The sequence below is a fragment of the Lutra lutra genome, chromosome 1 (genome assembly GCF_902655055.1).
Source record: "Lutra lutra chromosome 1, mLutLut1.2, whole genome shotgun sequence".
NCBI lineage: Eukaryota > Metazoa > Chordata > Mammalia > Carnivora > Mustelidae > Lutra > Lutra lutra.
In genome coordinates this window covers 175,312,111-175,324,247 of record NC_062278.1, presented here as the reverse complement: position 1 = coordinate 175,324,247, position 12,137 = coordinate 175,312,111, and the positions used below count along the sequence as shown (strand labels likewise).

Genomic DNA, 12,137 nt, shown 5'->3' with positions numbered 1-12,137 from the left:
AGTAGAAACCAACAGTAACTGGGGGAAGGATTCATAAATCTATTGTTAATGGGGATCTCAGAAGCCAAAGCTGAAAAAACTGATGGGTAGAAGTCAAGTGGTTAAAAAGTATTAGAGCACTCACCTCCTAATTCTAAGATATACGTGCCACCATACAACCCCCAACCCATTGGTACACCTCTCAAGTATTAATTGGGCTCCAGAAGACTCAAGGCTTTAGCTAAAGAAGTAGGATCCTAAATTTCAGGGACTTGAGTGCACCACCTTCCGGCATCACTGCTTATTTTACATCTTAGTATGATAGTCCTGGAAGATGTATTTGTGAAAATGGCAAAATATTACTAAGACAGTCTAGAATTACAACGGTCATTATGGGAAATGTTCTAGTTAGCAGGCGCGCTTGAAAGCGTTAGCTGCCAAATCAAACAAACAGAAGGGATTACCTATTTGAATTGGCAGGTAGAAGTCTCCAAAAGTCTTCAAGATTCTAAAAGAACTTCACTGAAAGAGTCACTGCAAAAGGCTAAGGAAACATTCAAGACAGGAGTTAACTAAAAGACTGACATGATCCTAATATTCCCCTCTATCCTCCTTTACCTGAGTGCTCACAGTCTACTGTCTGAATTGCCTTTCTACTCTGAGGAGACTAAAAGACTGTAAACAACAGATGACCAAGTTATTAAAACACCCCTATATCTACCCTCAAAGGAGAGCCCCCAAATGGATGGCACCCAGGATTGATGAGACGCTAAGGGACTCTCTGATAAACTGCTACCAGTTACTCCCTTAAACAGCCAAGGAGAAACTAAAAATTAGGAAAACGTTGCAAAATTCTGGTAGATAATGAGGCTATTTCTCTACTTTGAACCCCACTTACTCTGGAGTGCAGGTAGGATCCTGGGAAAACTCAAAAAGCCAGTGACAGGTGAGAATTCTTACCAGAATTAGCTATTCCAAATCTCTGTAGTGTCCAGTCATGAGAGGAAAGTAAAATATCATGTGTCCCATCCTTTCTAAATCTAGGTCACTTGGTTATTGATCCTTTCCCTCCCAACAATAACTATTGCTGTTTTTTTTTGTCTTGTTTTGTGTCCTGAGAGTTTGGCCTGACAACTGTCACATGGGGAGGAAGGTCCCCCAAAATATGGTTGGACAGAAATGTGGGTTGTACTTCATTTGCAGGTAGGATCCTACTGATTGTTGCCAACTCTCAGGATATTTGTCTAAGTAGCTATCTTTTGGCTATTTAGGGGGACATCTGTTGGATTCATGGGTCATTCACTAGTGCTAGAAATATTTATTGTTTGTCCCAGCCGAAACCTGACAAAATATTTGAAAGGATTTTTTTTATAAGTGGGCTTATGGTCAGAAGTTGGCCAAACTGGGGGCTGATAATTGCAGAATAGCTCTTCTTCAGGCCCTTCCCCTAAGCTAAAATGATACTATGTACCCATAAGGGAAGAAGAGCTACCCAAAGACAAGCAGCTCTAAATCTACAGCATAGTAATCTTTCGATTTCCATTTTCATTGATGATTTTCTCCCTGATATAAAGAAGCGAAGTGAAGACTATGTAGTTGGATGGGTGGCAAGTCCCTTATTTGTCCCTTGTTCAGGTTGCAACCCAATGCTTGAGGAATTAAAAACAACTGCCTTCATGTTATAAATTGTTTACAAAAACAGAAATAGCACCTCTAGAAGCAATTCAAAGGCCACCTATCTTTTTTTATTAATCCCTAAATGTCCCGTATTCATCTCAAAAGGATTGTGGATATTGTAAAAGATTTGGGTTTAGGGAACAAAAATCCTTCTTGGTATACCTTGCATTCTTTCTCTGTACCTTTTGTGATGTAAAATTATGTATTTTATCCTCTTTAGGAGGAAACAATGTCATTCTTACAAGAAAAAAAGGGCTAATTGAAAACCAGGCCTATGAAAATCTTAAAATTCTTGCCACAACTGCTAGTGAAAAGCAGGTACCTTAACTTACTTCATCTGACAGAAACACAATGTGGAACGCACTGTTCTTGTTTAAACTCGTGAGTTTTGCATTATCAAACCAGTTTTGGGATAAAGGTGAGGTTCAGTGGGGTGAGGTCCCGAGCCAATGACCAAGAAGGAAATCTTGAAACATCTTTGGTACAAAATGGTGGTTTATTAACGCGCAGGGACAGCACCGGTGGACAGAAAGAGCTGCTGGGCCGGGGGTGGTGAGGGGTGGCTGATTATATACTAAGGGGTGGGTGAGGGAAGGAAAAGAGAGGTTTCAAAATGTTATCAGATTTCTAGAAATTTCATTTAATTTCTGTGACACTTATATTAATAAAATGCATCCATATAAATATAACCTAAAAGGGTTTAGCATTACTTTTTATTGATGATGTTTCCCATGTAATTTAACATATGGAATAAACCAGTTTAACATCTTCCAAATGGAAGATAAATCCTTTGAGATTTTGAAGAGAAATCAGAAAGTTTGAGGTCAATTCCATTATGATGAACTCACATCAGATATGTAACCATGAACATTTTTAGGTTTTTGTTGTTGTTGGCACATCTATAAACATTTTATTCTGATACTTTTGCAAAAGGTGGATTCATGGAAAGGATCCTACGAAGTACTGTTGACCACTGAAACCACTGCTAAATTACAAGGTATCAAGCCTCAGGTCCATAATTCACAACTGATGAAGTCTCGCCTGACATCTGATCCTTTGCAGAGATGGAGACTTCAAAAATCAAATTGCTATGAAGACAAGTAGCCAATGTTAAGGTACACTGCTTCCTCCAAGAAGTCTGACCAATAATCTATCTTTCTATCCTCCTCTCCCTAATTTTTATGCTATGAAGGTCTTTATGATTATTTTGTCTGCCTTTTGCCTTGCTCTGGCCTGGAAATATAATGCTATTGTTTAAATATATCTGGCCAGGGGTGCCTGGGTGGCTCAGTAGGTTAAATGTCTACCTTCGCCCCAGGTCCTGATCCCAGGGTGCTGGGATTGAGCCCCAGGTTGGGCTCCCTGCTCGGTGGAAAGGCTGCTTCTCCATCTGCCACTTTTCTGCTTGTGCTCTCTCTCTTTCTCTCTCAGATAAATAAAATCATTAAAAATATATGTATCTGGCCATTGCAAGGGGGATAACCCAACCTTAAAATAATTGGTAGATTTGCCACTATGCTGGTAATCCTGTAGTTCTCCCTGTGACAAACTTTTCCCTGATTTCCAATGCTTCAGCTTCTCTGGAACAAACTCAGCCCCCTCTCCTTGATGTCATACTACCTGACCCTGGCGGTCCATATCCCTGTCTTTGGGTAACAACCTTAAACCCAGGAAACCTTGCATCTAGGCTCTGTCCAAAGAATGGGACCTAATGCAAGGTTAACCAGAGTAAAACTGCCTGGGATCTATAGATGCTTAAATTTTATAGATCTCCCTGGCTGTCACTTTTCTAGCTCTAAGTCACAGACACAAATGGGAAATATCAGAATGCATTCATGACCAAGTATTAGCTATTTTTGGCAGATTCCTACTTCCCTGGCTAGGAGTAAGTCCCAAAGAAGCTATGACCAGGAACCTCTGGTAAACTCTTGAAGATATTACAGAGTCTGCTGCTAAAGCAACAGCTGCCCAACAACTACAGAATCCCTAGATTCTCTAGCCAAAATTATTCTGGATACTAAGGTAGCCCTTGATTATTTTTTCAGTGGAGTAAGGAGGCATCATGCTGTGGTGAACACCACTTGCTGCACTTGGACTGACATTTCTGGGGAAGCTGAGACTCAGCCTCACAAAGACTACTGAATAAGCCAGTTGGATTAAAAAAGTTAGTCCTTCAATGATGGCTTTCTTTGACTTCCTTGATTCTGATTGTTTTGGGTCTTGGGGACAGTGGCTTTGAAGTAAACTCCAGACATTGGGAATTACCCTACCTGTAATGATCACTGTAGCTTCATGAGTATGTTGTATTCTCTCAAAAGCTTTAAATGCATGTTCACAGCCTTAATCACTAACTAAAAGATCTCCCTAAGACTAGAATATCAGAAAGGGAATGAAGAAAATGACCAACTTAATTAATGTGAGCCAAATACTATAGCTTGAGAATACCGGAAAGAGATTCAGCAAAAAACACTCCCAAGAACACCACAGCGGTGCCTTATGTTTTGATCTCATTCTGAGAGTCTGACCAAAAGTGTGGGACAGATGGTTAGGACAACAGGCCCAAGGGACACCTGCGTGTCTGTTAGTTGTGTCTGCCTTCAGTTCAGCTCCTAATCTTTTGGCCCTGTCTAGCCCTGAGTTGGGCTCCCTGCTCAGTGGGGAGTCTGCATCTCCCTCTGTCCCTCCATCCCCCTACTCCTGTCCTCTCTCTCTCAAATAAATAAAATCTTAAAAAAAAAAAAACCCAAAGACAGCAGGCCCAAAATGGAGTCACTTAAGCTAAGCTTCCTATCACCATATAAAGGCTTAAAGTTTTGGTTCTTCCAGAAAGGCGGCCTTAAATCAATCAATCAGGACCTACCTGATCAGCACTAGTTAGGTAATATGCCCAATAGATTCTGGCCATCCCCTAAAGGAAAGTTAGCTTGCAATAACCAACTGGCTTTTTTTCCTAGTGTAACTTCCTATTCCTGCTCCCATCTGCCTATAAAACTCAATTTGGACAGTTCCTCAGGGCTCCTTTCCATCTGCTAGATTGGATGCTGCTTGATTTGTGACTCTTTGAATAAAGCCAATAAGATTTTTAATTTTTTTATTTTTTAGAGAGAGAGCATGCATGTGGTTGGGGGTGGATATGGTGGGGAGGGGCAAAGGGAGAGAGAGAATCTCAAGCAGGTCTTGACCTCACAACCTTGAGATTATGACCTGAGCAGAAATCAAGAATAAGATGTTTAACTGACTGAGCCACCCAGGTGCCCCAAGTCAATAACATTTTTATAATTTACTAATAATCTTCTTGTAAGAAAACAATTTACCAATAATCCATGATGGGAAAGTACTGTTATTGATAAGGGGTCATGTTAGGAACAAAGATGTCTGGTACTTTAACTGTAATGAAGATTTTTTTTTTTTAAAGATTTTATTTATTTATTTGACAGACAGAGATCACAAATAGGCAGAGAGGCAGTCAGAGAGAGAGGAAGGGAAGCAGGCTCCCTGGTGAGCAAAGAGCCCGATGCGGGGCTCGATCCCAGGACCCTGGGATCATGACCTGAGCAGAAGGCAGAGGCTTTAACCCACTGAGCCACCCAGGCGCCCCTGTAATGAAGATTTTAAAGTAAGTCTCTCCTAAATCATTGTGACTTGGAGAAACATCCCAAGGATATTCCAAAAGCAATGACTGTTCATCATGGTGGGTTACAATAATAAAAACTATTAAACTTTGTTTGGGATTCTTTTTCAAAAGAAAAAATATGTCTGCCCTTAAGTTTCTACCAAACAGGTCACTTTTTAATTTAGAGCTTAAAGACAACTATTTTAAAAGTTCACTCATTTTCTAAATAAATTACATGTATGTAAAAAATATACACACTTAAACAACTCACCATTCTCAAAAAGTGAAGAGCTCTAGATACATTACTTCCTTGGAGACGGTCTATTCAACTTCCATAATTTAAAACAACTCTAACTCTGAGATCTGTTTATTATAGAAAAATTGATCCATAAATTTAAGTGAAATTTGTATATCATTAAACAATTTTTCCAAATAATTGACTACTGTTGAAATGGCCTTGTTTACTTAAACAATTAAATTAGCATTTAATGAGAAAGAAAAAAATTGTAGCCAATTAAAGACCAAGCAAAAGACACAGTGCATTCATTTTTCAGCAATTAATTGATAACTTGCTTACCATGGGTAATCTAACAATTAACCAGGGAAATATCTCTAGGAAATAGAAAGCATTAACGCAAATGTGTCCTTGATTTATTCTTTTCAAATCCATTTACCACATTATCTAATCTGGCACAAGCAGAAAACCCCTAGGAAAAACACCTCTAAGCCTTCTGGTGTTGGGAGCCCTAATTGTTTTGGCAACATAAATTGTTAAAGGAATTTCTAAAGATACTTCTCAGCCATCACAAGCATCAGAGTTAAAACAAGGATGACAATGAGTTTTCTAGATGCTGATCTGTGTGCTGTAGACTGGCAGCTCTCAGTACGTTCTCAACCTGTGTGACTGCTGCTGTACTAGAGCTCACAACCCCGACCCAGAGCCATGCATGGTTATGGGTATCACACTCAACACCACCTACACCACCAAAAAAGCATATTGCAAGTGACCATGAGAGATGTCATTAACCTTGACTTTTCTTTAGTTTCTATTTTTAAAGTAATTTGTAAAATTTTATTTTGACCTTTTAGCATTATTTCAAAATTGAATGTGACCCAAGGTGGGACATTGTACTGTATCATTATACCACTATTATGAATAGCTGAAGTAGAACTGAACTTTGGAATCCCTGTGAGTGTGATTCATGATGTCTGCCTCTTCCGTTAAAATTTAAAGACTCATCCAGTTGTCTGCGTATTCCTTTATATGACATTTGACTAATGGTTTGTGTGTGTGTGGAGGGGGAGGAGACCGGAAACATTGCTTTGACATAAATATCTAGATCAGGGTTTCTCAACTTGAGCATCATTGATATTTGGGGCAGAGCAGTTTCTCTCTGGTGGAGGGTGCTCTCATGCACTGTGGGATGTTTGGAAGCATGTTTTCTCCCCAGTAGATACCAACAGCAGCCCCCCAGTATGACAACCAAAATTTCTTCAGACGTTTCAGAGCAAAATTTCGAATAGCCTCTCCTTGAGAACCTCTGTCTAGATCATCACACAAGTATGAACTGCTTAGGTGTACATCATGTGGTTATGTAGGCAAAGCCCTGGGAACCACTTATTCACACTGATGTTCCCTTACTGACAAATTATGTACTTATATAATCACTTCTGGCTCTACTCAAGTTTTTCACTGAAAGAAGAGGGAATCTTTATACATGAAAAATCACCTGCAGGAGGCATATTTTTCTCTTCTTCAGGAATAGCCAAATCAGGTGTTCGACGAAGAAATTTATATGTTGCTAAAAATTTGTAGTTCATTTTGTAGAGGCAAATTGAATCTATTTGTCCGAAGGATGTGGCATTAATCACCAGGAAAATGTTTTTACATACACAAGATATCCTTATCCTGGGTTTTGAAATACAAAACAGTCTCACGTGTTTTACAGGAAAACAAGTCTGGTGTTGACTCATAGTTCATCTGTTTATGATACTGTCTTCATCTGGGCAGATAGTAGAGAGAAATTACATGAGTTCTATTAAGGTTTAAACACTACCCATCTATCCCAATAGAGCAGTCACAAAAAAAGATAATTTTTCTCAGTATCACCATTACCTTCAGTGTGTGTGAAATTATTACCTCCATCTACAGAAAGCCAATGGACCATTTTGACTATTTATTCCACTCAAGTTGTCAAACTAAAACAGAGTGAAAATGCCAGTAATTTACAGCGAGGTCTTAACGCACTTCTAGCATATCACAGATGGAAACGCATCATAGACAGCTTTCATCAATAAGAGAAAAATAGCTGGCCAGACCAAGGTAGGCCAAAATCTATGTGGATAAGCCCTCACCAAATGGAATTCACATTTACGTTTTCATTAAATATATTTTTTCCATCACTTTCCCTGCTGTGAAGGTTTGACAGCACTAATCTTTTATTTCTGCCCCCCTGAAGAGACCATCACTGGGTCTGGCACTGCAGAAGTATAGCCAATGAAATGTTAATTGAATGAACGGATCGATAATAGCTAATTCTGTTTTTATCAGATAAGACTGTGACTATAATTACACAGCAGTGTGACTAGTATGTAGTGAGACAAGGAACAATGAAGTACATCTGTGATATTTTTTGGTCTCAAAAGTTAAAATACATTGACATTCATCAAAATAAGCATCTGCTATGGAAGTGCATAAGGTATAAAGATGTTTGTAAGCAGAAACGCAGGTGAGACAAACTAGAGAATGACTCAAAATAGTTTAAAAACATACCTTAAAATACCTTTTTATAAAAACAATTTAAATGTAACAGGCTTATAGGATACTTGTAAAATACAAAAATAGATGTTAAGGAATTTGCTTAATTCTCATAATTCCATTTCCCGGCTATAATACAGTTTAATATATTGGCTTACTTTACATGGAAACTGTTGCAGTCAGTTCACATGATCCAACAAATATATCTGATTCTTTAAGTTGACAATATATTAAGAACATTTCTAATGTTTTAAATGTTTTAAATATTCAAACACATTATTGTGAAGATTTCACGGCAATGTACTGAGAATGGCATAACTGTATACCTATTACTGGCTCTCTCAGTTTAAAAAATATTTAATTGCTAACTATGACCTTATTTAGAAATAGAGCCATTGCTCATGTAATAAGAGGAGGTCATACTAGAATACTGTGGGCTCTCACACCATCATGACTGATGTCCTTTTTTAGAGGGGCAAAACTGGACGCAGAGACATACAGAGGTAAGGTGATATAAACAGACACAAGAACACAGCCATCCACCAGCCCCGGGGGAGAAGCCTGGGACGGACCCTTCCCTCCCAACCTCAGAAGGAATCGGCCTTCCTGATGCCTTGATTTTGGGCTTGTGGTTTCCTTGCATATTCTTCTAGCAAACTAACACCCAACCAACACTGCAGATCTCCCTACACAGAACTCCCTCTCCCTCACCAGTCTGACCATACCTTGACTAACACTGAAAAGTTTTATCAAGACGTTTTCATCTTTGACTGCCTTCTATTTCTTCCTGTCTATCCATCTCTACGTCCTTTCGTCCAGCCCATAGTCTTTGTAGGAGACTTTTTTTTTTAACTTAGTTTTTTTTTTAATTATCAAGACCATTGGAATAGTAACAAAAACTACTACTGAATGGTTTCTATGTTCAGGCTTCATGCTAAATTAAACTCTTTACATTAATTATCTCCTTTATTCCATGTTAATGGACCCATGAACATGCGGTAGCATCTCTATCCTCTTCCTGTTTCGGGTTCTCACATGGGTGGTGTCCTGTGTGTTTCAGACATCCATTATGTGTTGAGGATTCTGCTACTCTGACAGAAATCTTGAAAAATGATGATGTCCCAATGTGGAGATTTAAACAGCTATACTCTAACTACTGTAGTCTTCAGAAAAGAAGATAAAAATTGGCATTTGGATGGCATTTATTCCAGGAATTGTAATTTTCTCTGAATTGAATTCCATTGGAATTTCTCTCAAAATTTCCCAGTATGTCAATTCACTGAATAAATCTCCGCCCTCTCCGTGAGCTCTAAGGAGTCAAACATTAACTGTTCAGATGGTCCAAAAGCCAAATGGGATGCGAATGTTACCAGGTGAGTAACAGGAGGAGGCAAGGACGGTTATGCTGCAATCTCAGGGCGGAGCACGCAGCAGCTATTGGGAGTTGAGGAGCAGAGTCTGGTGGAAGCCAGGGTGGCAAGGACTCGGGTGTCGGGACAGGTGGCCGGGCAGTGCGTGCAGCAGGTGAGGCTGGCTTGGGCAGGCCACAGCCCACTGGAGGGACTGGACTGACAGAGCAGGATCTGGGAACAGGGCAGCACAGAAGAGTGTGTGGTGAGGCAGGGTAGGATGTGTCAAGAGCAGAAAGGGAAGTTAATCAGAGGAGAATGGGCTGACAGCAGCCTTGGATTTTTGTCATTTAGGTTGCAGCTGCTGGTTAACGCAGGGCTCGTTTGGGGGAGACAGCTGTCAAAGCCTGATGTTAGCAAACCTCCTGCATAAGCACTATGCAAACATAGCCGGAGAGGAGTGTGACAGGGAGAATGAAGTTGTGTGTTTCTTCCTTTCCTTTTTTGCTCTCTAGAATCTGTTTCTTCCTATCAGGGACAGAAATTGGATTCTACTCTGAACTCTTTAAGGGACCACCTAAGAAATGTGTGCTCTCAGATTTTTAGGTTGGGAAAGATGGAAAAGCCTAAAGAACTCTGGTGTTTTAACTAAAGTTCTGAAAAGGGTGGAGACATGCATTTCTTAATTCATGCCCAGGTGTTCTCCATCTAGAATGTCTGGCCTTGGTTCATGCTTTGTAAGATTCTGCACCCAATTCCGATGCATAGGGTTTTCTCCCACACCACCAATCAGTTCTCAGGGACTAGCTGGGTGTCCTATGACTCAACTCAAATGTGACACCATCACCCAGAAATAGCATCGGATTCCACAGGTGAAAAGCACAGTCCTACAAGCCTGTCCCCACATCAGATGCTACTCCCAAGTCCAGATTGTCACCTGTACTTCTGACTCACTAGCCTGTAGAGCACAGCTTCCCACATCTACACTCTCTGGTTTGGTTAGTTTGCAAGAATAGCTTACCAAACTCAATAACCCATTTCCTCATTAGAATACTAGTTTATTACAAAAGTTATTAAATGGTAAGAATGAACAGTTAGAGAAAGAGAGATATAAGGAAAGTTTTCCAACAAAGGAGCTTCTTCTGTCCTTGTGGAGTCAGGGACCTAGTACACTGGCATATGGAAGCATTTTGGTTTACTAAACTAGCAATTCTCTAAACCCCTTCCTTTTGGGTTTTTGTAGAATCTTCATTACTTAGACATGATTGAGTCCTTGGCCATTGGTGAATGATTCAACATCTAGCCCCCTCCCCGCCCTAGAAATCATGGGGTAGGACTAAAATTTTCCAACCCTTCAATCATGGTTGATTCCCCTGACAACAAGCTCCCATCCTTAGGTGCTTTCCAAAAGGCACCTGGCATAAAAGACACATTTATGGCTTATGGCTCTTTTTGTTTAGGAAGTTACAAGTTTGTTTTTTGTTGTTGTTGTTTTTTTGTTTGTTTAGATTTGATTTGAGAGAGGGTGTGTATGTGTGCATGAGCAAGGGGAGAGGCAGAGGAGAGAGAAAAGTTTAAATGGACTCTGTGCTCAGCACGGAGCCTGATGCTGGGGGGGGGGGGGTGACCACAGCCCTAAGATCACCAGAGCCCAAACCAAAAGTTGGACATCCAACTGAATGAGCCATTCAGGCACCCTAGGAAGTTCCAAGGTTTTTCCTAGCTTTGTGCCACAATTGGAAATGAAGACCAAATGTATATTTCTTACTATAAAGTACAATATCACACTCTTTCAGTGTAGAAGATTTCATTGTTGCTTTCTGGTTTCATTTTTTTTCCTGCTAGAGAAACTACTAATGTTTTTCAAGTGTGACATGGTGTTTCATGCCTTCCCAGAGACTGTCTGTCTACTGCAAAGGCCCAGTGTCCTTTTATATACAGTATAAAAAAAATTTTTTTTTTTAATACGTGAGGCTCAGTATTGAATTTGTTCAAACTGCAGCTGACAGCAGCAGCCATAATCCTGTGTGTATTTCTTCTGGGAGTTTATTAATTATATTCACAACTGTGTAGCAGTAAAAGATTATGTGCTTGGATTTCCCTAGTTTGAAGTTCATTCATCTTGTATTCTGGTAGTGCTCCTTATGCTTGCCGCTGCCACTGTTCACTTCCCATTTCTTCTCCAACCACACCCAATCAAAAACTAAACATTTGCAAAGCAATCAAATTTATTTATCTAGCAGATATTTATGTTGTATCCCTTCACTTCATTCAGCAGGGATTTTCTGCTAACTTAGATATGTAGAGAAAAATGGTTGTTTCCAAGAGAGCATTCATCTAATTCATTCTTTCAATCAAAATGCTCTGAGTGCTTTTTTTTTCCCCTCCTTTGTACCAGATGCTATGCTAGATGCTGGGAATATGGTGGTGAAAAAAACAGTCTCTGAGTGGCATTTACCAGGATGGGACTATAATCTAGTGATAATAGCTGTATACTTGAGGGTACCCTATGATTCCTGTCAGTTAAAACTACTGCATCATCATCCCAAGGCTGGACTCCCAAAGTCATTGAGCTTTATAAACAAATTTCTGGGGAACCTTGCAATTGCCAATGGAAGTACCAGCACTGGTATATCAAAAGTCTGGGGCTGGGTTTTCCCAGTCCATGTCTTGTACATGCAGTGAGATCTGCTGGCATCTTGTGTGTAATCACATCCAGCCCCACTGAATTTCCTCTGATCCCACAGCATGAGAATTAATC

General features: G+C 39.9%; 1 long non-coding RNA gene across 1 annotated transcript; it reads left to right on the top strand.

Moving 5' to 3' along the window:
• Positions 1–1,104: 1,104 nt before the first annotated feature.
• Positions 1,105–3,815, top strand: LOC125092932 (uncharacterized). The gene is made up of 3 exons (XR_007125106.1): positions 1,105–1,182; positions 2,590–2,771; positions 3,702–3,815. It is a non-coding gene; the product is annotated as an uncharacterized LOC125092932 (long non-coding RNA).
• Positions 3,816–12,137: the final 8,322 nt, after the last annotated feature.